This window comes from Neopsephotus bourkii, unplaced genomic scaffold (assembly GCF_033783945.1).
Source record: "Neopsephotus bourkii isolate Nb327-2 ecotype Australia unplaced genomic scaffold, CSIRO-AGI_Nbou_v1 NB_1053, whole genome shotgun sequence".
Classification (NCBI taxonomy): domain Eukaryota; kingdom Metazoa; phylum Chordata; class Aves; order Psittaciformes; family Psittacidae; genus Neopsephotus; species Neopsephotus bourkii.
Window position 1 is genome coordinate 1227425 of NW_026901542.1, and position 24348 is coordinate 1251772.

General features: G+C 40.5%; 1 protein-coding gene across 1 annotated transcript in view; it reads left to right on the forward strand.

Annotated features, from left to right (window-relative positions):
• Positions 1-24348, forward strand: part of CNTN1 (contactin 1) — a 239509-nt gene that overhangs the window by 75094 nt on the left and 140067 nt on the right. Inside the window, exon 3 of the mRNA XM_061361173.1 lies at positions 22696-22795. The gene's annotated coding sequence lies outside the window, so the exon portion shown is untranslated. The remainder of the gene's footprint in view (positions 1-22695; positions 22796-24348) is intronic.

Sequence of the window (24348 nt, forward strand, 5' to 3'; positions counted from 1 at the left end):
TGGCTGTATAACTTCTCTAGAAAATTTTCTCTAAACATCCTTTGAGGCTTTGATTCAATGACTAAACGCAGAATACCAGTATGACTTTGCTAATATCATGTACTGTCCTAACTATACCAAACACAAAAGCATAACTTACATATTAAATCCAAGGAAAATTATGTATTAGTGTCCTAGAGCTTTTTATTGACTAGGAGTTATCACAGTGCTGTGTTTTGGGTCTAGTCTGAGAATAATATTCATAACACAATAGTTAGCAACTAATACTTGGTTGACGGCTGGGCTGTAACAATGACAAGGAGTATGTAATTCTCCTGCTTATCTCTTCAGGGATGGCTAAATATTCACACTAGAAGTGCACGTTCAGCTGGTTTGCTGGTCCTTGCTGAATTTACTTCAGAGCTCTCTGGGATACATCTTTCCATTTTATAAATAAGACTTCATGCTAATTCTTTAAAATAATACCATTCTAAAGTTGAAAAAGGATAGCAGAAACACATTACTTTGTAACTGAGAGACAGATAAAAATTTGATCCAAATATGAATTATAAAAAATTCACAAGAGCCTACCCAATTTTGCAGATGGGGTATAACAAACTGCTGAGTTACATGTGCTCTGCTAATCCTGAATCACGGTAATTTAAACAGCAGTGTTGCAAACTGTTCCTTATCTCTTTTTTTCTGTCATCTGCATAGGGGTTCATGTCTATACACAAATATATTCATGCATATACATGAGTAAGGTAATTGTATTGGTCTCTTCTGGATTACACCCCTTTTAGTTAGTCTAGTGGATACAACAGGTTTGGTGATTTTACTTTCTTCAGTCCAGAACAAGCTTCTCAGAATAAGTCTCGGTAATTTCCCGTGAAGTATTTAGCTAATATGCAGAGTATGTTTGTTACTGTTCTACTGTTCACAGAATCACAGAATTGATAGGGTTGAAATGGATCTCTGGAGTTCTGCCTAGACCAACCCCCCCCCCCCCCGTTCCAGCCTTTGAAAGTTTCTTAAAACTCACTAGGATCTTACAGATGCTTATTAGCATCTCCCTTTAAATGCAGAGCATTGCAAATGCCAGAACATGAGCAGTTCAGTGATTACTTCTGTAAATTAGATTAGGAATCACTGTGCTGCTGCTGAAGTAAAACAGAAAAATCTAATATTAGGCTGAATAATGGTGTTAATGAGTTCAGCTTCTGGATGCACATCAGGTGTGGACCGGAGAGAAGCCATCTGCTGTCTACTCTGCACTGTTCTGGTGAAAACTGTTGTGTGCAGCTGATAGGAAAGCAGTGAGTCTGTTTTGGCAGCAGCTGGGTTGTCTGTTTGCTCCATCAGGAGATCAGATTTGGGGTATTTAATGGATCAGAAAGGTGGCTTCCACTGCTGTGGGTGGGACATACCCTCTTCTGTTGGACTTGCCTAAAGAAAGCAATGACGACTGAAGGTATGAACTCTTCCATCACATCTTCCTCTTACAGTTCTTATGGGTTCCTACCAGCTTTACACAAGCATGAATCAGTGAGGGTGACAAGCCCATCAGCTACCCCACCTCCCTACCAGGTCAGGGTTGGGAAAAGGGAAAACGGCAGCAGATGCAAGCACATTGCTGTATGGCCACGGATCGGGTTGCATCTTGAAAATCTTCCTTCTTCTGTTTCATGACAGAGCTTGAAACTGAAAACATTCTTCTAAGTTAAAATACTTTTCTACAGCCACAACATGTGTTGGAGTTAATAAAGAATTTAGTCTTAATTAAACAGTAGCAGAAAACCAGAGCAATGCTGTATGTTTTGTTTTACAGTGATTAAAGAGATTCAGCTTTATTTGTCTTTCAAATTTATTTTGAAGTTTAAACTAAAGTGGAAGTTGTGACCTATAATTAAAGTCTGCCTCTTGCCTAGGCTGTTGAGCCCTGCTCCGTTTTACTGCTGTGTGCAGGTACTACATGTGTTCATGTAAAACATGCACTTAGGTGCTTTAGTAGACCATGTGTGACTCGTTAATGAGTATGTTACTGAGCTGCATTAGCCTGCAGTCAGTCACTTCCCTCCTGATAATCAGTTCTCACAAAAATTGTTTTGAGGATCATATTTAAGGTGGGGTATGCAATCTGTGTATTTCTGAACTCTCTTCCTTGTGTTTTACAGAACAATGGAAAAACTATACTTTTCAAAGTGAGTCATGTTTGTGTGGGCTGGGAATATGTCTGTGTGACTTCAGTGTTGGTTCTGTGAGCAGCATCTTTATCACGACCCCTGTTTTGACAAGAAGCTTTCATTTAGGTTTGTATATCCTTTTCAGAGGAGGCTTTTGCGTATAATAGCCAAACTGCATCTGGGAAATGGTGACGGAAGCAATCACACGGGGGATGACTTTTTGGGTAAACCAAGCAGCTGGTTGCCAGCAGCACTGCTCAGCTCTGAATGATGCCTCTGAGAGCAGGGCTGGGAAGGGGAATGTGGGAATTCCCCACACGGAGCACGGAGACAAGAAGGGTGTCAGAAGGATTCTCAGTGGTTTTCCCTGACTGGAAGCCAAATGAAGAGAACAAGGAGAGTTGTGTGTCCAAAGTGCTCCAACCAAGCCCTGGACTAGTGATTCATTGGGGGTATAATGAAGAAAGGAATAAACTGTCATGTGAGTTTTAGGAAGAAAATATTTAAGCAACTCTGGATCTTAAAGATCAGGATTACAAAGACTTGTGATTTGGGTCAAAGCCAGTCCATCCTTGGGAAAGGCATAGAAGAGGTGGCAGTAGGATGGCGGAGACACAAATCCTGTTTGGCCTTTGCTTGAAAGTAAAGAGTAAACCTGAAGCTTGTTTATAATCATGATAAAATTTAAGAAAGAAATCAAAGGTATGAAGAAACTCATTATAGAACAGCTCTTGAATCCGGCTTGTGGACCATACTAGCTCCTTGCTCTGCCTGGTTTAGACAGAGACCTGGAGCTGTGGTCAGATGAGCTGTGGTAGCACTGCTGACAGTGCTTAGAGGTGTGTGAGGATTGGAAGTGTCTCGTCACCCATCCAGGTTGGTTTCTACTTTGATGAGGGCCTACAGTTAAAAAAAAATCATCAATACAATTCAAAGACTTTGGGGTTATATTCCATGCTTTATAGATAGTTACATACACATATACACATTATACGAAGAAAGTATAGTGGTCAGGGTACATATAAAATTCAAAATATACATTTAAAAATATACTTCTAATGTATATTTAAGTATATTGTGCCAGTCATTTATGCCACATACTTACTAAGCTGCTGAAATTTTCACAGAGCTTGTGTTGCCACCACCACCAATGTAATGGAACTTTAATTTGATGTAACACTTTACTGTTTGCTAAGGAAACAAGGACTGCACAATAATTTTCTGTCAGCCCTCAACATTTGCTGCTCTTGCTCCTGCAACATGGAAGGTGATCTCCTGCAAGTGTTGAAGATACAATCATAGTCATAGAATAGTTAGGATTGGAAATAATTAAGTTCTTCCAAGTTTTGCAATGGCAGTGGCTCAGTAAAGACGAAAAACCCAAATCAGTGCCCTACTGAGTGGAAAGCTGTTATATATTCTCCTTGGCAGCAATCAACATATACATACCTCCAGGCTAAGCACACCAGGTGCTGTCTCCTGACCAGAAGAGATGTCAGGAAATACATGTCGTGGGAGAGAAACTGAAATTATTTTGGTTAAGGGGTATGAGAGAAGTAGGACTCAAGTCTGTAGGAAATCTTGTTTCATTACATCTCTTGGTCACAGAACAACTCATTACATATTTTTTATCGTTTTACCATTCATACTTCTGTTTTTGAGCAATGTAATTACTGAATTCACCAAATACGCAGTTTTAGAGATAAGATGCCTCTGAGAGAAGAATGAGTGGGAAATTGAGAGTTTTTTTACATTATCCTTAATTCAGCTAAAGCTATTTTTGCTTCATACTTTATCTTTAGAATTATTAGCTATGAAACGTTTCTTGGTTTTGTTCTGTGTCACCAGTCTGACTTGAAGCTTCAGAAATCTTTTTCTCTGGTCATTGAACAGATTAGCATTAGTGCTCACTGATATACAGTATGCACGTCACTCCAGAGGCCATTTAAAAAAAAAATAGATTTCTGTCACACTGAATTCAAATATTTAGCTATTAGTATTATTTTGAGAGCTAGTAATTTATTTTCTTATTTTCATTAATATCAATATGTTTAATTACTGTATTGTGACAAAAGGATTTGAGTACTATAAATAATTTCTAAAAACAAAGTATAAAATTAGTTTAGAAGTCTTGCTTTTATAAAGCCTGGGATGGCCTTTGGCATCAAACTAACAAGGTATTCTAAAGAGCAAAGAAGAGTGGAAAACAAAAATCAAATAATGCACCTTCTGCAGGCTGAGTGAGTGCATAAATAATGCACCTTCCCCAGCCTTTCAGAGTGCTGTAAAGTTGTTAAATGTAACTTCTGAAAGGCAGGCAGAGATGCAGGTTCCCAGTATGGGTAGACACGACTGCCACTGGCCTGCCCTTGTCCTCCTTGAGTCATCGATGTGCCAGACATCTCAGCAAATGGCTTCTGGTAGGGCATGGGACAGAGAAAAACTGATATTACACTAAATAAGAATTAGGTTTTATAAAAATAAGAGTACTTTGAATGAAGCCAGAAGAAATAGAACAAAGAAGATGACCTAGGAGCAAAACCAAAGGTAAATGATTTGTCAGGATAAAGGCAGGCAAACTTGAGCATTACCAGTGGAAGGAAAGATACACTGGGAAGATTAGTTTTAATAGTAGCATGTGTTGCTTTCTCTCAGTAGCAATCACTGCAGAGAGCTGGAGATACGTTAGACAACTCAGGAAACCATTTATTCAATATAAAATAAGAAATAAACACTTCAGAGGTATAAAGTATGGAACAGGTTAGACAATAGCTTCAAAAATATGAATAGGTAAATATGAATAAGTAGACATTTTAGAGAAATGTTTTGACACACAGGCTAGACATTTTGCAAAGTAATTAGTTGATTAAGTCAGCCCATTCTGCAGATGAAATACTTCCAAGGAAGGTATAACTGGAGAACTACAATATGGTCAACGAAAGTTGACCATCTGTGTATAAAGTTCCACTTAATCTTTCAAATGCTACTAAAGAAGAAGATGCATGGTAATAGAATTATTAAAAATAATTTAAAATTAATAAAGGGAAACATATTTTGCTTCAATTACTATTGAAGTCATCATCACAGTACATTTAAAGAGGTTAATGAATTTCCAAAAACAGTCAATGAATATTTCCTGAGGCTAAGAGGGGTACATTTCTTTGTGTTTAAGGGCATAAGCTTAGAAAAGGTTGAGGACAAAGCTGTTCACTAAGAAAATCCAAATATTTTTCTCTTCAGTCTCCTACTTGCTGTTCTTAAACAAGATATTGGAGTAGCTAAATAGGCAGTATGCATGCCACCTGTGGTACTCCACCAAATCCTGTTCTTGAGATTCTTGCACATGCCAACAGCCCTCATCTGCTAGCCTTTTATGTTAGTGGATTGCCTTAAATACAACACAGCTTGTTTTACAGTCTTAATTTGAAAGGAAACTGGTGTGTCTTGACAGGAGAGTCAGATAAGAAAAGGCAGTAAAAAAGTTATCATTCAGATCTCATCTCAAATCAGGACATAGCTGGAGCATGACACATAATGTCAGTGTAGTCATGAGATACGGAAATTCCTACATCTGATCTAGATGCTGCAACACTTGTCTTCATAACATCTGTTACACGCTCAGTTCTTGCTAGCCCTCTCTCTATAGTTCTGGTTTAAATTGTACAAGCAAGCCTTTGCAATGTCATGGCATGGAGAGGTGTGTGATATGCTCATGCTACCAGTGCAGAGGTAGGAAGGACTGTTAACGTGAAATTGTGGCACAGCAACCACACCAAGTACTGCTCTCTTCCAGAAGTCTGGGAACAGCCCTACTGCTGCTTCCAGAGCTGGCTGAGCATCTCTGCTCAGTCCTGCACCATGTGGCATGCAGATGAACTTTGTGATCTAGACTGCCAGCATATTTTTTGTCATGAAATGTTTTACCCAAATTTGGGAGCTGTGTAGAAGTGAATATAATTAACAAAATGTTCTTGAGTTCTGTTGTGGGGCTTTTGCTTTTTATTCCATTTGGTTTCTGAAGCCTCTAGGATTAACCTTCAGTCAGAATGAGTCAGGCAATCTGTTTATGTTCCACTAGCAGTGCACTGTCTTTTCAGTAACTCAAATATAACTCATTTTAATACAGTTAATGAAACTTGTAATCGTATTTTCTGGGGCTGAGCTATATTTAATAGAGTTGAAACGTCATGCGACATGTAAATGATAAAACACCCTTTATATCTTTTCATAGTTTCTTGACTCCTGATTACTATGTACTTTTTTTTCTGGCTGTTTTGCATGCTTCATATAGACAGAGGGAGGTGGTATGACTTGATATTAAAGGTTGTAAGTACGTAATGTTGAAATCCATCAGCATTACTTTAGGAATACTAATAATCTAAGCATAAAGGTAGTTGTGAAGTCTAATTAAAAATGTGTGTTGTGTAAATGGGCAGTGAATGGAGAGAGGGGAAGGAAATGGGGGTGTCTCTGAATGCTATGTTCACTGGGGTAGAACTGTAGTATTCACTGACTGCATAGAGGAGAAGAGAGGTAGGAACCAATACTGAGAATTTGGTAGGCTACATTATAAAAGTATCTAGAATATGGACAGAGCATTTGAAATGTGGTTTTGTGTGAAACTCCTCCTCTTATGTTTTATTCCTCCTTGTGCTTCATTCATTTAGAAGCAGTAATCTCTCTAGCATAGGGCAAGTGACAGCCAAGAGCTTTTGTTATCATAGGTTTTATTATCAGGCAGTGGTGATGAATTTATTAGACTCTGCATAAAAGGAAATACTTCAAGTATATACATAGAGAATAATACTGGTCTGAAATAAGAGCAAAAATAAAAAAGTAAAAGGAAATCATGATCAGATGTTGTAGAATAAAAAAGGCAACAAATCATTCCTGTTGTTCTCAGAAACTGCTGAAGATGAATTTATTTGGGCTCTTTAGAATTCATTCTGCCCCAGTGGAATCCAGTTTAAAGTATATCACAGAAATTAAAAGGTGGTGTTCCTTGACCACTACTGTTTTCATGGTCAGTACAAAAACCAAAGGACGATACATGCTTTCAGAAAGCCCTGTCTGCATTTCAGGATGAATACCGTGGTTGGTTTTTTTCTTTAAAGTTTTAGTGTGCTGAAGAAATTCTGTGGTCAAAAGAGAGCAAATTTCCATAGGGGTCTCTGAAGAGGTGCACTGCTTCTTTTAAGCAGATGGGTAGATAGTTTTGGGAAGTCTTGACAAGCTCACAGCCTTAGAGCAGCCTCTCTGCATCAGGTTGGATTAAAGGGACTGGAGCTGGATGCAGGCAGGATCCGTTCTAGAAAGATTACAGAGGTTTGGCAGTTTGTTCGTCCATAACTACTGTGATTGGCTCCCACCCTCTCTGGAGGCAAACATCACCAAGATGTTTAAAGTGTTTTTGTGTGTTCTTCCTTTTCTTCTACAAATTGCACCTGAACACGCAGATAGCCTAGTCCAAGTCTTTGTCTCTGAAGGAGCTTGTGCGCCTGCTCATTGAAGAATGTGACTAAAGAAGAAAACATGTTTCAAAATCAGATGTGGAAGACCTGGTTCAAGGTTTAGGTTCAGGTCAGACACTTGAATCTTTGCCTTACATACCAGATACAGATTTTGTGATCATCTAGCTATTTGTTTTATATTGGTTTTAAGTGTGCTTGTGTGCTTAATGGACTTTCTCCCCCAGATTATTTCCTGTCAAAGTCCTTTATTTTACTTCATTCTTTCCCAGAAGAAAGCAGCCCCTTGGAGAATGTATGGTAATGTTGTAATGCTGAGGCAAAGTTCTGGCAGGATTTCATGGATTACTTTTATAATGCTTCTACTTGATTTTCCCATTATAGGCTTAACAAAGCCAAGATTATCTTAAACTGTGTCAGTCCTGTTCAAATCCAGTTGGTTATTTTCAGGATGAAAATTAACATTTTTAAGTGCTTTGCTGGATCAGGGCCCAGATGATTGTTACCTCTTTCAAATGAGCATTTTAAAGCTTCCTTGGTCATTATAATAAGGGAATTATACCAATAATTATTAATGAATAGTATAACTCTGTAAATTCCTCTCTGAATCTAACTGCAGACAGGAATTAGAACCTCTGTTCCAGTATTTCATAAATGTGCCTTAGCAATCTTAATGCAATTAATTTACTTACTTGCCTACTGATAATGCATTTATTACTATTTTTGGTAGAGAGACTTCCTTTGGGATTTGGAGGTGGACTGTGATTAGATAATGAATCTTCAAAACAGCCATCATTGAAGAAAACAAGACAGTCTGACTTGAGCTTTAAAAATTAGCCTTTAAAAGGTGAAATTTCTTCCTTTTCAAATCTAGGGAATTACTGAGAAGCTAGGAACCTAACTAAGGATCCTGGAGTTTGGTCTTTGTGTCATTAAAAAGAAGAATTTGAGAATGACTTCAGCAAGTGCCAAAGCCAAGGCTGGGTCATTTTAACAAGCTTTTCCTACTTTTGTGTGAGCATTTCTACAGTTCTTAGAGGTGAATATTAAAGATAAAGTGTAGCCTAACCCTCTTGATCCTTCCTGGTGACTTATGCATTGTTGATTCTTACGACTCCATTGTGTAGGGAAGGATCTCGGTGAAGATAATGTAGGTGTCCGTTTCTGTCAGTGGCAATTTAGAATGCTGAAGCAGTCCGGGACAGGTCTTACCCTGCTTGTATGAAATGCTACTAGGTAGTCTTTTGTGAATTTTAATACACTCAGGAGAATTCCTGTGAAACTGCTGGTTGTCAGCTCATCTCTTTTCCTCATCCAGTTGGGTGACATGGAGCTGAAGGCCTTTTCCCTAGCAGCAGCTTCCAATAAAACCTAGTCTTGGGTGACTCAGATCTGATCACAAGCAAAGTGATGCTGTGGCTGAAAGAAAGCTGGAAAGGATGTGGAGAACGTGACTGGAGTCAGGTGTGAAGTAAATGGTGTGTGTTGTAGTAACATTCATAGACCAAAATAAGCAATTAACTTTTCATTTCCATGAAAGCTGGAAATGCAACGAGATCCTACCTGTTTGTCTATTTTTAGTTGGGTTTTTTTTTGTTTGCTTGTTTGGGTTTTTCTTTGTTTTGGTTTGGTTTGGTTTTTTTCAAAGATTCATAGGAATCTGTTTTTTCAAAGGAGAACCCAGGAAAGTGACCTAGTTTGGTGGAAGACTAAAGGCTACCACAGAGTAATGGCCCAAGTGTTTGTACTGCTACTGTTCTACACAGGTTTTTAAAGTACTCTCTTTTAAAACGAATAGTGTAGGTACTTTCCAGACACCTTGTAGCACTACAGAGCGAATCATAGAAACCATGTGTTTTCTCCAGTTCTGTGGTTCTGTTCTCTAGTTTTCCTGTCGTGACAAGTAACTCCAGCAGCTAACCCATCACTGCATGGCAGACAACTTCTGAGTGGGTGACATCCTGGAAGAGACACTCCCCTGGGAATGCAGAAAGCACAGTATGGGCCTGCTCAGCTTAGGGATCAAAGCCTGCAAAGGAGTCACGCTCCTTCCCTCCCTCTGAAGGTTTTCAGTCCCAGATTTCATATGCCAGGGTGGCACAGGCAGCTGGCCCAGCTACCTCCTGCCCTCTTGTCCAAAATATACCATGCAGATTGTTTTTACTAGAAACAGAACTCCTCAAGGTACACATACATTGCTGAGGAGCTAGAGGTGGAGACAGAGGAGACAGTAAAACCTTAGCTGTCAGAGAGTCACATAGGGTTTGTTTTTGACAAGCTGTGTCATCTTTGTACAGGGTGTCCCTTGCACAGATTTTTGTCGGAACAGCATAGTCACTGCCCAAGATGCAGGACAGTAGTCACTGCTTGCTGGTGCAAACCCACCTCCTCCATCCAGCTTTAGATAGGCATCAGTGACAAGTATTTCTGTGTCCCCTTGCGGTAACCCCAGTTAAAAGTCATACAGTGTCTTTTCAAGCAATAGCAGTATTCACTGTATCTCAGCTTGTTTTTATGGAGATAGCAGATCTCTTTGTATGCTTTTGTAATAAACATCACTAATTAATAAGAAACAAACATTTCTCACAGTTGAGCACCCTTCCTGCTGAAGTTAATAGAAATTGCCTGTGGCTCTGTAGCAGAATTGGAGTCTGTAGGATAAAAACCCGCCACTTTTTAAAATCCTGACCATAGTTCAGAAGCTTGCATAGGTCATATAAATGTCCCTAATTTGTGCTCCGTATTTTGTGCAGCACAGCAGCAGTTTTGGTTTTTATGCAGAAATGAGAAGAAGACTCTGGTAAGAGAAATCCAGCAAGTTCAGTGCTCCTATCACAAAAGATTGTTAGCTTTTTTAAGAGGTGATAACATACCATATACCTTGGTAAGATCATAATTGAATTGTCCAGAATATTCCTGTACTCCTTTGTTGTCAGGTTATCTTAGGACATTAATCAGTCTGATAGGGATGAAACCTTTTACATGCTTTTTGGCAGAAAGCACGCTGAAAACAGGGTGGATAGATGGAATATGGCCAATTCCACTCTCAAGTTCAAGACTAACTTAATTCTTTCTTCTTTAGAGAGCACTAAATACATTTATATTTTATTCTCTAATAGATAGATTCTGTTCTTATTTTAAAAGTTGTATGCCTGCAGTTGTCTTATTTTAGATCACACTGATGCTTGAACAGACTAATACTTTCTGTGTGAAATTTGGTGAAACTACTGGTTACTGAAAGTGCTACAGAGCAGGTGGGCTCTATCAATCACAATTAGTCAGATCTTATATGCCAAATGGTGTATTTGCAATTGTATTTTAGGATCTGATCACAGATTCATTATTTGTCAGTACCCATAGCTTCTGCTGCTGTTGTGAGCAAAAGCTTTGTGTACAGAATAGAATCATAGAATCACAGAATGGTTTGGGTTGGAAAGGACCTCAAGATCATCTAGTTCCAGCCCCCCTGCCATGGGCAGGGACACCTCACACTAAACCATGCCACCCAAGGCTCTGTCCAACCTGGCCTTGAACACCACCAGGGATGGAGCATTCACAGCCTCCCTGGGCAAACTATTCCAGTGCCTCACCACCCTCACAGTAAAGAATTTCCTCCTTATATCCAATCTAAACTTCCCCTGTTTAAGTTTTAACCCGTTACCCCTTGTCCTATCACTACAGTCCCTAATGAAGAGTCCATCCCCAGCATCCCTACAGGCCCCCTTCAGATACTGGAAGGCTGCTATGAGGTCTCCAGGCAGCCTTCTCTTCTCTAGGCTGAACAGCCCCAACTTTCTCAGCCTGTCTTCATATGGGAGATGCTCCAGTTCCCTGATCATCCTCATGGCCCTCCTCTGGACTTGCTCCAACAGTTCCATGCCCTTTTTATGTTGAGGACACCAGAACTGCACACAATGCTCCAAGTGAGGTCTCACGAGTGCAGAGTAGAGGGGCAGGATCACCTCCTTCGACCTGCTCTATTGCTTTTTGTAAACTCCCAAATTATAGACCCCAAACATACAATTGAGCTAACACATAAGAATAGTATCTTCTCACATTCCTCACAAGTGAAAATCCTCACCTGAGATAACAAGAAGGCTTGGATATTTGTTATTTTGATTCAGATGTACTTTTTAATAATGTTGCTTCTTTATCTTCACAGACACATTATAGTGTGTTACTGTAGATATCCATTAAGCTATTCAACGTGGCTTCCTTTCATTTGAAACATGCTGAGCATTTTTCTGTCAAAGAACTAGTCTCTGTTGCCTGTTAATACTTCAACTGTGAAATATATCAATAAAGAGAAAATGAATATGAGCTAGCTTCAGCACATGCTTGCAGCCCAGAAAGCCAACCGTATCCTGGGCTGCATCAAAAGGAGCGTGACCAGCAGGTCGAAGGAGGTGATCCTGCCCCTTTATTCTGCTCTCGTGAGACCTCACTTGGAGTACTGTGTGCAGTTCTGGTGTCCTCAACATAAAAAAGACATGGAACTGTTGAAACAAGTCCAGAGGAGGGCCACAAGAATGATCAGGGGACTGGAGCACCTCCCGTATGAAGATTGGCTGAGAAAGTTGGGGCTGTTCAGCCTGGAGAAGAGAAGGCTGCGTGGAGACCTCATGGCAGCCTTCCAGTATCTGAAGGGGGCCTGTAGGGATGCTGGGGAGGGACTCTTCATTAGGGACTGTAGTGATAGGACAAGGGGTAATGGGTTAAAACTTAAACAGGGGATGTTTAGATTAGATATAAGGAGGCAATTCTTTCCCATAAGGGTGATGAGGCACTGGAATAGGTTGCCCAGGGAGGTTGTGAATGCTCCATCCCTGGCAATGGTCAAGGCCAGGTTGGACAGAGCCTTGGGTGGCACGGTTTAGTGTGAGGTGTCCCTGCCCATTGCAAGGGGATTGGAACTAGGTGATCTTAAGGTCCTTTCCAACCCTATGATTCTAAAGGGATTGATTCTAAAGGATAACTTCTATAAACTCAAGGGCCCAAACAGTTCATTTTGAGTTATTTACCTGACTAGTTAGATCGGCTGCTATAAAAAGTCACTGTTGCAGCTGCTTTCCTTTTTTTTTGCTTTCAGTTGCTTTATCCCTTCAAGCCCAGTATTTAGTCTCATATGGTGGTACAGCTCATATGGAACATTCCCTGTATTTGTCAAGGAGCTGTTGCTAGTTTGTGCAGACCTCAGTAGCTGAAAGAACTTTCTGGAAGCTTTCTTGAATTGGTCTTCACAGGACCATATGCTCTGCAGAGAAGGTATGCGAGTGTCTCTACAAGCAGTGGGATAATGTTGCAGTCCTTCGGCCACCCCACCATCTGCCTGAAAAAAGAAAAGCTTGTTCATGGAACTGTGGAAGAAAAAATGATTTAGCCCATGACTGGAAATACTTAATTTGCATAAAGTTTCATTTAAAAAAACAACGACAAAAAAATCTGTGGAATGGTTACCTTAATTCTTGTATATTAAAAAGTCGGTGAACATTTACATTTGTGTACATAAGATGGATATGTGATACTGTGTTATTCAGAAATGTTTCTGTTTGTGCTATTAAAATCAAGTAGTCTGTGCAACTTTAGTCATTTAACCAAAAACTCTTGTTCTGTCAGAAACAGACCACACCCATTCAAAAGTTTCCTTCATTTTTTATTTACATACTTAGTGTTTATTCATTTGAAAGCAATATTCCTGCCTTATATCCCTTACATGACACGTTTCACTTTGGGTCTTGAAATCAAGCTCATACTTCCTCAAAGATGACTGGTTTTGTCCCAGCTGGGAATTTGGTTTTAGTTATATTGCTTTTATTTATTTTAAAATAAGCTAAACAGCTGGGATTAACCTATGCAGTGTTCACAACCTTCATGTTCTGTAGTTCATATCATATGTTGCATTTCTCACAAAGCACTGCCTACTATTCAGAGGTTTTAGACATTATTCTGTTCATTCAGGTTCCAGTGTTACTCAGTGATCTGCCTTTTGTTGAGAAAAAGAACACATAAAGCCCCCAAAGTTTGTGCAGGATTGCCATTTGGGGAGGAGGTAGTAATTTTAAAAGTCATGTAAACCGATCACTGATATAGGCTAGAAAGTAAGAGTTAAAGGAAAAAGTGCTTCTCATTCCCAATTTTGAGGAACTGACAATCCTGCTTTGGCTTAGTTTTGGGGTTTCCCTCAGAGTGGTGAAATTTAGAGATTTAATTGATTTCCCACAAATTCTCACTGGTGAGTGAGAGTTTTCCATTTCCATTAGTTGCTAGGCTCTTGCCCATGCAGTCTGTGGTGCATATTTACAGCTGCTCATTTTTATATTGTCTGTATGTTTGCAGTTAGTAATTTCTCACTGTGAGTTAAGGAGAAGGTGGAGGATTAAAAACATCATAGGTCTTGGACCTGGGAATGCATATTACTGAAAGGGAAGTGCCTTCTTAGGAGGACCTGGATGTCTGATTTGCTTTTTATTTGGAGGAGCACAGTCGTTTGCAAGCTAAAAGTCGCTGCTTTTGCCATTTGTATTTGTAGGTTTGTCTCTGGTAAGGTAGGACTAAGGGGGTGTGTGTGTGTGATGGAGCATCAGTTGATTCAGGGAACTGTGAACACATGAAGATGACAAAGTCAAAACTATGCCCTGGCGAAGAGGAGAGAAGGCTGTGTACTGGTGGTGAGTCACAGAGGATGATTGTCACTGACAGTGCAGGCTGTTGATGGCAGGGAAGTAGGAGTCTTTCTGTTTATTTCATGTCACTTTTTCTTCTTGACTGGCAAGCTACTGATCTGAGTTGACCTGCATTTGAAAACACTGGGTGGTACTGACTGGCAAGAATGTTTGACATGAAGATGAAGATTAAATACTGGCCTCCCACCTCAGTTTTCCTGTGATTTGCATGCAGCCAAATGCTATCCCATGCTGTTTACCAGGGAGCACACTGACATTTTCTTCATTCAAAAGTGTAGTATGGCATGCAGAGCTAGGAGGGAATGGAGTAAAAACAAGCAAGCAAATAATGTATTTCTTCTAGCATTCAGTGGGTCGTTATGGGAGAAGGTACCCTCATTTTCTCCATTGGTGCAACAGGAAGGGCAGCAGTCCACTCTGAGATACAGCTATGCAATATGCCGTCTCCGAGCAGTTTGCAGACCGAATAGAAAACAGATAAAAATCCAAATGTGCAGATTAAAAAGTGAGCAGGAGAAAAACCCCTCTGAATATTGGGTACTTTGTTACTGGTGTTAATTTGCTGCAGGCAACGTAAGTTGGTATCTTTGTGGTTTGGCATCTAAAATACTTTTTTCCAGGTCACCAGGTTATTTATTACCTGTGGACATTTAATGTTGCAGAATTGGGACCAGGCTCTCTGGAGCTGGCTGGGTAGACTTCAGCTGTGGCAGAAGGAGAGGGACAGCAGGCTCTGCCAGTCTCTCTCTTCTGAGACATTCTATGCTCCAGAGAACTTTACAGATAGAAAACATCACCACCACAGTCGTATGAAAACAGGAGGCAAAGAAGATAACTGTGTCAGGCAGCACTGCTGCCTCAGATCCTTGCTCCTCTCTTTAGCCTTGACTACCCTGTTGGCTCTCAGTCCATTGAGCTGCATCCAGGCTGCCATTGAGTGCCTCCCATTTTTCACCTCCACCCAGTTTTACTGCACCTGCTTCCCCATGTTTGCATGCCCTGGCTTGTCCTTGCCTGCTCATTGGCCTTCCTTTTGCTGTTCTGCTGATGTCCTGGACATTTTTGGTTGGCGTTCCAATTCTGCACTCTTTCCATAGCTTCTGTTCCCATAGCTCTAGACCACGCCACACACTTGTGTATTTCTTTTTATTGCTCCCTGTCTCCTGCCAGTCTTCCTGGAAAACCTCATTATTTTTCATTCCTGCTCACAGTAGATGTCAGGCTCCTGAGAGCACCAGCAGGCTGTATGGATCCTTCCCCTTCTGTGGAGTTACATTCCAGAGTTCAGCTCCAAATGGTGGAGCTGTATAGCCTGGGGTTAGATTTGTAGGGAAGCTGTAAGAAGCCTTCTCCCCCTTTCTAGAACCTGTTTTAGGCTAGCCTTGCCTGGGACCTTGCCTGTGCTGTGTTTCAGCTGCAGTTGTGTCTGGCCAAGCACACTGCTGTCTCTATCCCTGCCCAGCCCCCTTCCCATCTTGGCAGGACCTCAGACCTGCTCCGTCACAATAACCTTGTCCAGTGCTCCTGATCCATGGCGCAATCAGCCCAGCCGCACACTGTGTGTTCAGGAACCACCAGCTTGTGCTCTGGGGCGAGGGGCTGTCTGTGGTCCCCAGCTGCCTGTGCCCCTGCCCTCACCCAACAACACCCTCCCGCCCAACCCCTTTCAGAGCAACCCCATCAGCATCTTTGAATGCAGCAGTTTGTCTCTAGTTTGTATGGTAAACAGCTTGTAGTTAAAGCATTTCAGTCAACTGGAAACATTCATTGGCTTGAACTGCACACTTAAAGAGCTGGCAGCCCTGAACTTGTTGCTATGCTCTGCACAGGCACCGACCTTGAATTTCTGCTCACAGTAATGGATATTTGGCTTTTTCTACTTTTCACCAAAACACATAACTCAGTTGACTGCTGTGATGTTCCTTGAGTTTTTGGATCCCTCTTTGGATGATATCAGAAGGGGCAACCCAATAGGGTGTTTCTACTGGGTCAAGTATAAGAGCCTGCTTTGTTTATCCAGTGGTGTTAAGTTGTTAGTGTGATGAATGAGGACCAATAAACTGAATGAAGAGAGTTATAAACTAATGATGGATAGAAAAATCAATTCAGAGGTCAGAAATATCATAGAGGAAGCATGCACGATGGAGTGTAAAAACAGCAGTAATGAAGATGCAGAGAAAGATAATATAAAAGAGTTTTTGCTGAGCACAAGAGCTCAAAATGGATGTCGAAATTCAGTCTGTAGTGGGATTGGGCTTTTGGCCTAAGGAGAATGATGTGACCAGAAAACCAGGTGAAGAAAAGACCTGTGGAACAGCATTTTCCCATCAGTATTACAGAGAGTCTGTAGAGGGATATACTGCAGCAAGTCATGCTGCACTTCATGCTGGTTTTGGAGCAGCAGTGATTTGAAATAAATCACTCTGTAAGTGTGGGAAAGTGTTCAGAGGGAAGTTTTGTCTGTTATCTTGAATATAGCCTTTGTTGCTCTTTGAAACCAATGGCCTAGGAGAGCATAAACATAGTTCTGTCTCCATCTCTGTGTGTGTGGCTAGCTCTTAAAAGTCAAGTGATATTTTGAGTAACAACTACCTCATATTGAGGACCTCCACAGAAGGATAAGAAAGGCTTAGATTTCATATAAAACATGTGAACATAAAGAATGGCATTTTTCTCAGTATACACAGAATCTCTTACACCTGAAATATGGCAGATATATATAGTAGTCTGTAGTCTATCATAATAACTACTGGGTTTATATTTTTTTTATATTATAACTATATAATGTGTAGAATGATATTTAAGCCTGTGCTATATAATAAGATGCAGTATAATATATGTAGTAGGGACAACTATATTGGCATACAATCTATATAATGGTATTAAATATTTGGATTGTTTCAGAACAATTATTAAAGCATTTTCATATAATGAAGTGTTATCTTTGCTATTTCAGAACACTGACTTAAACGGGAAAGCAGAACAAGAATTTGTTTGGTTGGGGAATACGTTTAAGTACTGGTAGCAAAGTGGTCCATAGAACAACAAAGTCACATTTTCGGCTTAAATGACTGAACTGGCACCCCTGATTTCATTCAGCCTCATATGACTCCTCAGTAGGAACTTTGGGCTGGCATAAACCCTATTTCTGAAATCCGAGGTTCTATTAGATAACTGCTATAAGATTCCGAGTCTCCTGTCCCCTCTGGTACTGTTGATTAGTGTTGTACTGAATAGCCACAGTCATCAACCAGTCACCCCTTTGAAGAAACACACTAAAAAGTTTGTCCCTGTCCTAGTGAGAATTACTTGTAAGTACTTATGGGTGGAAGTATAACATAAAAGGCAAAGAGAGATGGGGAATTGCAAAGAAGCAGTGAAAGAAAATTGGCCATGAGGATAGATGATGGTCCCAGTTTTCCTGAGCAGCCTACGTGCTGTCAACTTTTTTTGTAATTATGATAGCAAAGAGTATTTAAGAAAGGATTTGGAGGAGGGCAATGCAGTGAGTTTGCAGGTGTTGCAGAGAGTTCTTCCAAAGCTTGAAGTGTAATGGGAGGAAGCATTGAAGTGCTTGACTGAAAATTTAACAAGGGGCTAATGAAAAATAAGTTAAAGACTAATTGTAAGTTTGCTGTTCAGAACCAAGTGAGAATACTAATGAGAGCAGTCCATGGAAGGGAACATGAAGTTGCTTGTATTTGAGATGCCAAGGGAGGGAGCAGAGGGATGTGAGGGGAGAGGTCACACAATCGGAGTGACGCACCAGAAGAACGGTTTTTCCAGTTAACACTCAGATTAGATGTTGTGTTTGTCCAGGCAGGGGGCAAAATTTTGTATTAATCTATTCCCAAGATAATGAGGATCCAGACAAGGGTTTTAATTAAGTGCATAATAAAAATATTGTGTGTGAGCAATATTGTGCAGAAGGATTCTGCAAAACTTGGCCTGGATTTGATGACCTACGGATGATGTGGGGTGGAGATAACATTCAGACAAGTGTCTTAAATTTGGGGCTAGATGGTGTCACTGTACACAGTGATTTAGGAAGTTTATGGCAGGATGGGGAGGGTTAATACAGTCCCCAATTTGGATATGTTGAGTTTAAGCTGATGCCTGAATTTACAGTATCAGAAATACCAGCTGATACCAATTGGAAAAAGGTGGTCTCACTGGAATAGAGGTGTAGCATACAAAGAGATGGCAGCTGACACTGTGTTTGTAGGTGAGATTATAGCAGGGTAAAGTGTTAAGAGAAAGAAGACCAAGTAATTCTCCGCAGAGCATAGAAGTTGTTCCTCTCAATGACATCCAGAGCAAAGTTGGAGAGGGAGCCAAAAGTTCAGAGGTAAAAACTAACCACGAAAAACTGTTGGCATGTCAGGAGGAATGAAAAATGAGCCCTGCTCCTGAGGTCTGGATAACTACAAATGCTAAGAGATTTCAAGAGCTTCTATGTTAAAGTGCAAAAGGCAAAAGCCAGGAGGAAAGGAAGAGAGGAACTTCATGTGGTAGTTTTAAAGCTATGTAGCGTTGAAAGGCAGCAGGAAGATGTAATGGTGGCTGCAAAAGCGAGTGAGGCTAAGAGAAACCCTAGGGAGTTTTTTTCTTTGTGAAAGGATAAAAACAGTGAGAATGGGAAAAGAATGAAAGCAAGCAGGTAGGGGGAAATGAATTTCTGAAGGAAATAAAGAAACTGTGTAAGACAGATGTGGCTTTATGGAAGGTGAATCATATAGCAGCACTGAGCACAAGCATTTTCTGTGCCTCAAGGATGGAGTAGGGAAAGTGAAGGAAACAAAAGTCGAGTTGTATTGTCAGATTTCTGTTGGAGAAATAGACATGGAAAGAAAAGTAAGGATAGCAGGATTTGGGAACTGCAGTCAAGAAAGTGACAGTCATTGTGGATGTGATAAATGGTAGAATAAGATTTTTCTACCTAGAAAATGTGAAGAACAGAATTAATTTGTTGTGGAAGAATGGAGCTTTTGCTCAGTGTAAGAAGAGGAGCAGAAGAGAAAGGTACTGTTGATGAGAAGTGGTGCTTAGGGACATGGTTTAGTGGTGAACTTGGTTGTGTTATTAAAGATGATCTTAAATGTCTTTTCCAACCTAAATGATTCTGTGAACCAAGGACAGGGTTAGACTACAGTGAGGGAGAGTAACAAAAGAATAATAGAAAGAGGTGCATGAAACAGTGGGCTTGGATCAGCTACTTAGGAAATAAAATGAAGATTTGTAAGACAAGAAATGGCTGCATTAAACAGCTTTGTGCTCTCAGAATATAGAGAGTTTCTGCTCTATATTGATCCTGTGATTGAGACTACCTGACAGTCCACTGTGTAGCCTATCTTAAAATCTTCCAGTCCCGTGAGCACTTTTGCATTTCAAATTGAATAAAAGGTTCCCAAGTCTGGAGTTTCTACTTTTTTCTACTATATGTCAGGAGGGGTGGGAAGCTATGTATTGTACTGAAACAGGTATTCATGATGAAGGGTAAATCTTAGTGCTTAAGCCTGTGAGCTTCAAATTTCTACCTAGACATATTAAGAATACGAATGTCTGGTATGATAGTTTATATTGGAAGTGTGGAACCAGAATAATAAAGCAAGGAGAGCAGGGCATTTTCATTACATGTTTTTCATCAATGCTAAAAAATACAACTATATACACAAAGAAGGCTAATGTTCTATCAACATGGATTGTCAGATTTCTTTGGAATGTGTCTAACATCAGTGAAATACATCAGCAGTACTTCAATGTGATGAAATGCACCTGTAACAAACACCCGTATTTGTGTTTGCTGACACCAGTAACTTCAACAAAACACTGATTTTTCCCAGTTTCTAGACTTTACCTATACAAACAGTAAAACCCTTCTTATCTTTGTCGTCTTCCAAAGAAAGTGGCACTAGTTTCTCTTTTTATATGCTTCTTATGAAGTTCTGTAGTGGAAGGAAGACTTACTTTATTCCTCAGTGCTTCTAGTCTTTGACTAGTTGATACAGTCAATGGAGATGGGAACGATTCAACTCCCCTTAAATACATTGCAAGAGTTGGACAGCCAAGTAGTTTCTAACAGTCTTCTGACATGATAAGCACCTTCCTCATGTGCAAGCATGCACTGCTAGCCATCCAAATTTAGACATCTTTATCTGGAGCTTAATCCCACCAAAGCAAGAAGTGGCAGATGTCCACTGTAGTGATAAGCATAGGATAAACTAGTCTGCAGTGCCTACATGAGCATATTTTTCCCAGTAAACTTGCCCCTTATAACTGATTAAAGACCAGAGCAAGCTCATGGGGATTGCATGACCCAGGGCACAAATCTCATCTCTGTGAGGTTTCTTTCCATTCTAATCTGATTAATTAATCAGACAGCTTCGTAACATCATGTTTTCTGTTATGGTTTGTAATTTCTATCTTAATGCTTGCTAGAGATGATTGTGACCCAGAACTCAGGGTATAGCAATGGGTGAGGAATCTGATAACCTGAACCGCTGTTTCTGACGTATCTCAAAGTAGAAATTAACTGCTGTTTTATTATGGCCTTGGTAACTGTGGAGAAAGGACATACCAACAAGGTATACGGTAATGTCTTGGCAACACTCTTGCCAGCTCACTAACTGTATCAGTGTGCCTTAGCATGAGGGAAAACTATTAGATACTGTGTACACTGAAAAGGGATTGCTTTGGTGAGAGGGAAACCAAGCAAAATGTCTTCCTGATTTTCCTCTGAAAAAAGCCTCTATTCATTCTAGTTTCCAGACCGTATGCCAAATTCTGCCTGCTCCAGACAATTTTCCATTAACTTACTTGGGAAGCACTGAATGCATACAATTGCAGGAGAGTTGACAGTTTACCCCAGATTCAGATTTTCATCAGTATATGGCATATTCAAGCTGCAGTCCCATCAAGGTTTTCTGTTTTGCCAATTGTACGGTCTTTGATCCCAGGAAGAAATAATTATTATAAGTCTTACTGGCCTCTTGAATAGATTTTCAAATAAAACCCAGTAACAGTTCTGTATTGTAGTGATAAAACCTCATACCCAAATTCCATCAAGAGTAAGGAATAATTCCATAGACTTCAGGAAACTACAGGTCTGTGTGGTTCCCATGCTGGTGACTATGCTGTTTGTCCACACTTGGATAACCAAAGATTCTTGTTACTTTAAGTATTGCTTTGGAGTTTCACCTCAGTCATGGCTCTAGTGTTTTCCTTTTGTCTGCCTTCCCTCTCATGTTTTTCCTCTGAAATTGGCAGTCATGATTTTCCTACGTGTGGAGGGAGAAGCATGTGGCAGTCAGAGGGTGGGACTGCCCAAAGGCTGCTGGAGACTGGTTGGTAGACTGTGATGAGGCTTGTTTAAATGACAGGGGTGCAAGAAAAGGGAGTGTACTGGAAAGATGCACAGATCTGTGGGAAGAAGTAGAAGCTTTGGGACCTATTCTAATTGATCTGGCAGATACAAGTTATGTGAGTTGTGCTAGACGAATATGATGTATACATGCATCTCTTTCAGATAGGATATAATGTATGCATTGTAATGAAAGGATTCAGGTGAGAGTGGTCTAGTTACGAACAAGGTGCAGGTGTATATGGGGCAATGAATGTTTCATGGGGTAGAAGGGGTAGAAGATACTTATATCTGCTCTTTGCTTCTGGAGGTTCACTGTGCTGTATATGTGAGGTTAGGAAAGTATATTTGCTTCTCATGCTGCGTAGAGTTAAAAGGAGAAACAGGCTGCAGGGAATACCGACCTCAGATAAAAGGCTCAGATAATGCAGCATTTTTAGAAGGTCAAAGAAATGCAGAGTCCAGATTAAACACTCTGCAATATGTAAATGCCATGCCACATATGTTAGAGTTATGCTCGAGCGCTGCAGGGGGGAAGCCTGTGCCTGCATCCCCTTTTGGATGGAATATTTGTTGCAGTAAAGCAATTGCCCAGCCCCGATTGTTTTAGTGATGAGCTGATCAATATCCCATTACTGGATGTAACAGTTGCTGCAGGAAGTGCACAGAAGATTTTAATGCATGAATTATGCATGCTGTGCTCATTCTTTAGTCTCAGAGCAGAGTGACAGAGATTGTAAAGATGACTGGGGTAGTTTCTTGCATAAAGTGACTGCAGTGAAATGCTTCATATTTTCATGCACACAAGCAGCATTGAGTGGGACGGCCTATTTAAGAAGATATAAATCCCCGAGCTTACAGCACGGAATGCTTGATTTGAAAGCATTGCAGCCATGTACAGAGCCGGTTTTCCTGCTGCCTAAAGTGCTTTCCACTGAAGGTTGGCTGAGGGATGCTAACGGCTGTGCTTTGCTCTGAGGTCACAGTTTGAAGCCTTTTTTCTAATTTGCTTTCTGCCGCAGGAGAGGATCTGTGAAGTTTATTGCTGTAACCATCCCTGTGACATACAAACTTGGAATAGTTATTATGAACAAAAGGACAAGCTGGAATTCTCCATCTAAGGTAAAAAAAAGGGGGCATTTTTTATTTGTGGATTTGAGCGCAGAAGAGGCAGTATGCTGAGGCAGGATTATGATGATGCAGTGTGGTTACATTGACTCAGATATCTGTGCTGGAATGCAGAGTCAGGATTCTCGGGTGGATACGGCTGCATGGATCCTACTAGTCTGATTGTTTTTAAATGGTTGTTTAAATGTTGCTGAGACTGAATTCTGTTATACTTCCTGAATCCTGCAGTTTGCTCAGGAGTCTGCATTTCTGATCAATTTTTATCTGCTATAGATGACTGCATTGTGGGGAGGGGCAGGACAGTCACCGAGATGATCAATATAATAACATGATCTATTTCATTAGCGGACCTAACTGAATAATGACAATGATATTCCATTGACTTCCCCCCACCTCCCCCTTCCCTCTATCTGCACATTTTCTGTAACATATGCAGGCTACAGTAAAATGTGTGTCAGGAAAACAAGTCCCAGAATCTATTGCTTGGCTGTTCTGTAAATAACTAAGATGATCAAACTGTTACATTTTGGATAGGAGTCTGGGCTGTCATTCAGGGAATAGACAAGCCTGCCCTTATTGTCCTTCACAAAACTATGTACTGTCAGAGATTTTACATACAAAGATAATTATGGAATTTGCTGGAAAAAAAAAAAAATTAAAAGCATTCTACATTCTTTTCATTTGCACATTTGACAATTTAGGGTATACTAAATTGTCTAACCACTGTAGGTATACGGTGAAAATATAATCTTTTAAAAGAAGATAAGTAAAATTACATTTTTCTTGCCTGTTAAACTATTTACTGCAATAAATCCTTAAAAATGTCTGTATCATTAATGTTTTATGCATTTGTAGATTTTCATATTTTGGAAAACACCTTACAAATGCTTAGTTTCTGTGTTCAGTAACTTGAAGATGTACCCATACTTTTTGAGATATACTGTCACAGAGTACTGAGAAATAGCTGGTTTAATAAACCTGAAAGCTGTTTGCTGTGTGAAGGAGCAAGGTGATGCCAGTCAGTATTGCAGGCAGTCACAGCACAATACTACCATTCCTTGGGTCAGTGCCTTTTTATTTTGAGTTTTCGTTATTTTCCATTCACATCTAGTAACACCTGATTTGGCCAGTTTTGGATCCCTGAGTCCTTATGCCACATTGCACAGAAACACATACGGACCCCTGCCTCAGTGAACAGTGTGTGTTTGACTGTTAATTACCTAATAATCAGCTGGAAAATTGCTGTCCCAGAAATCACGCTACGTTAATATAGCTCGACTGAAAATGTGACATTTTTTAGCTCACTGTTCGGTGTGGAAGCATGTGCCTTGTTGTACAGGTTAACCCTGGCAGGCTGCATCCTACCTGCTGTGTGAAGGTGGGCATGCCCAGGGGTTTGTCCTTCCATCACCCTTCCTTCCCACTCTGGGGAGAACTGACTGTCTCGGGGATAAGGACTACATTCAGCTGGTGGGGAGAGGCAGTGCTGGTTCCTGGGATCCTGCAGGCCTGCTGGGTGCTGAGTCACAGAGCAGGTCTGGGAGGAG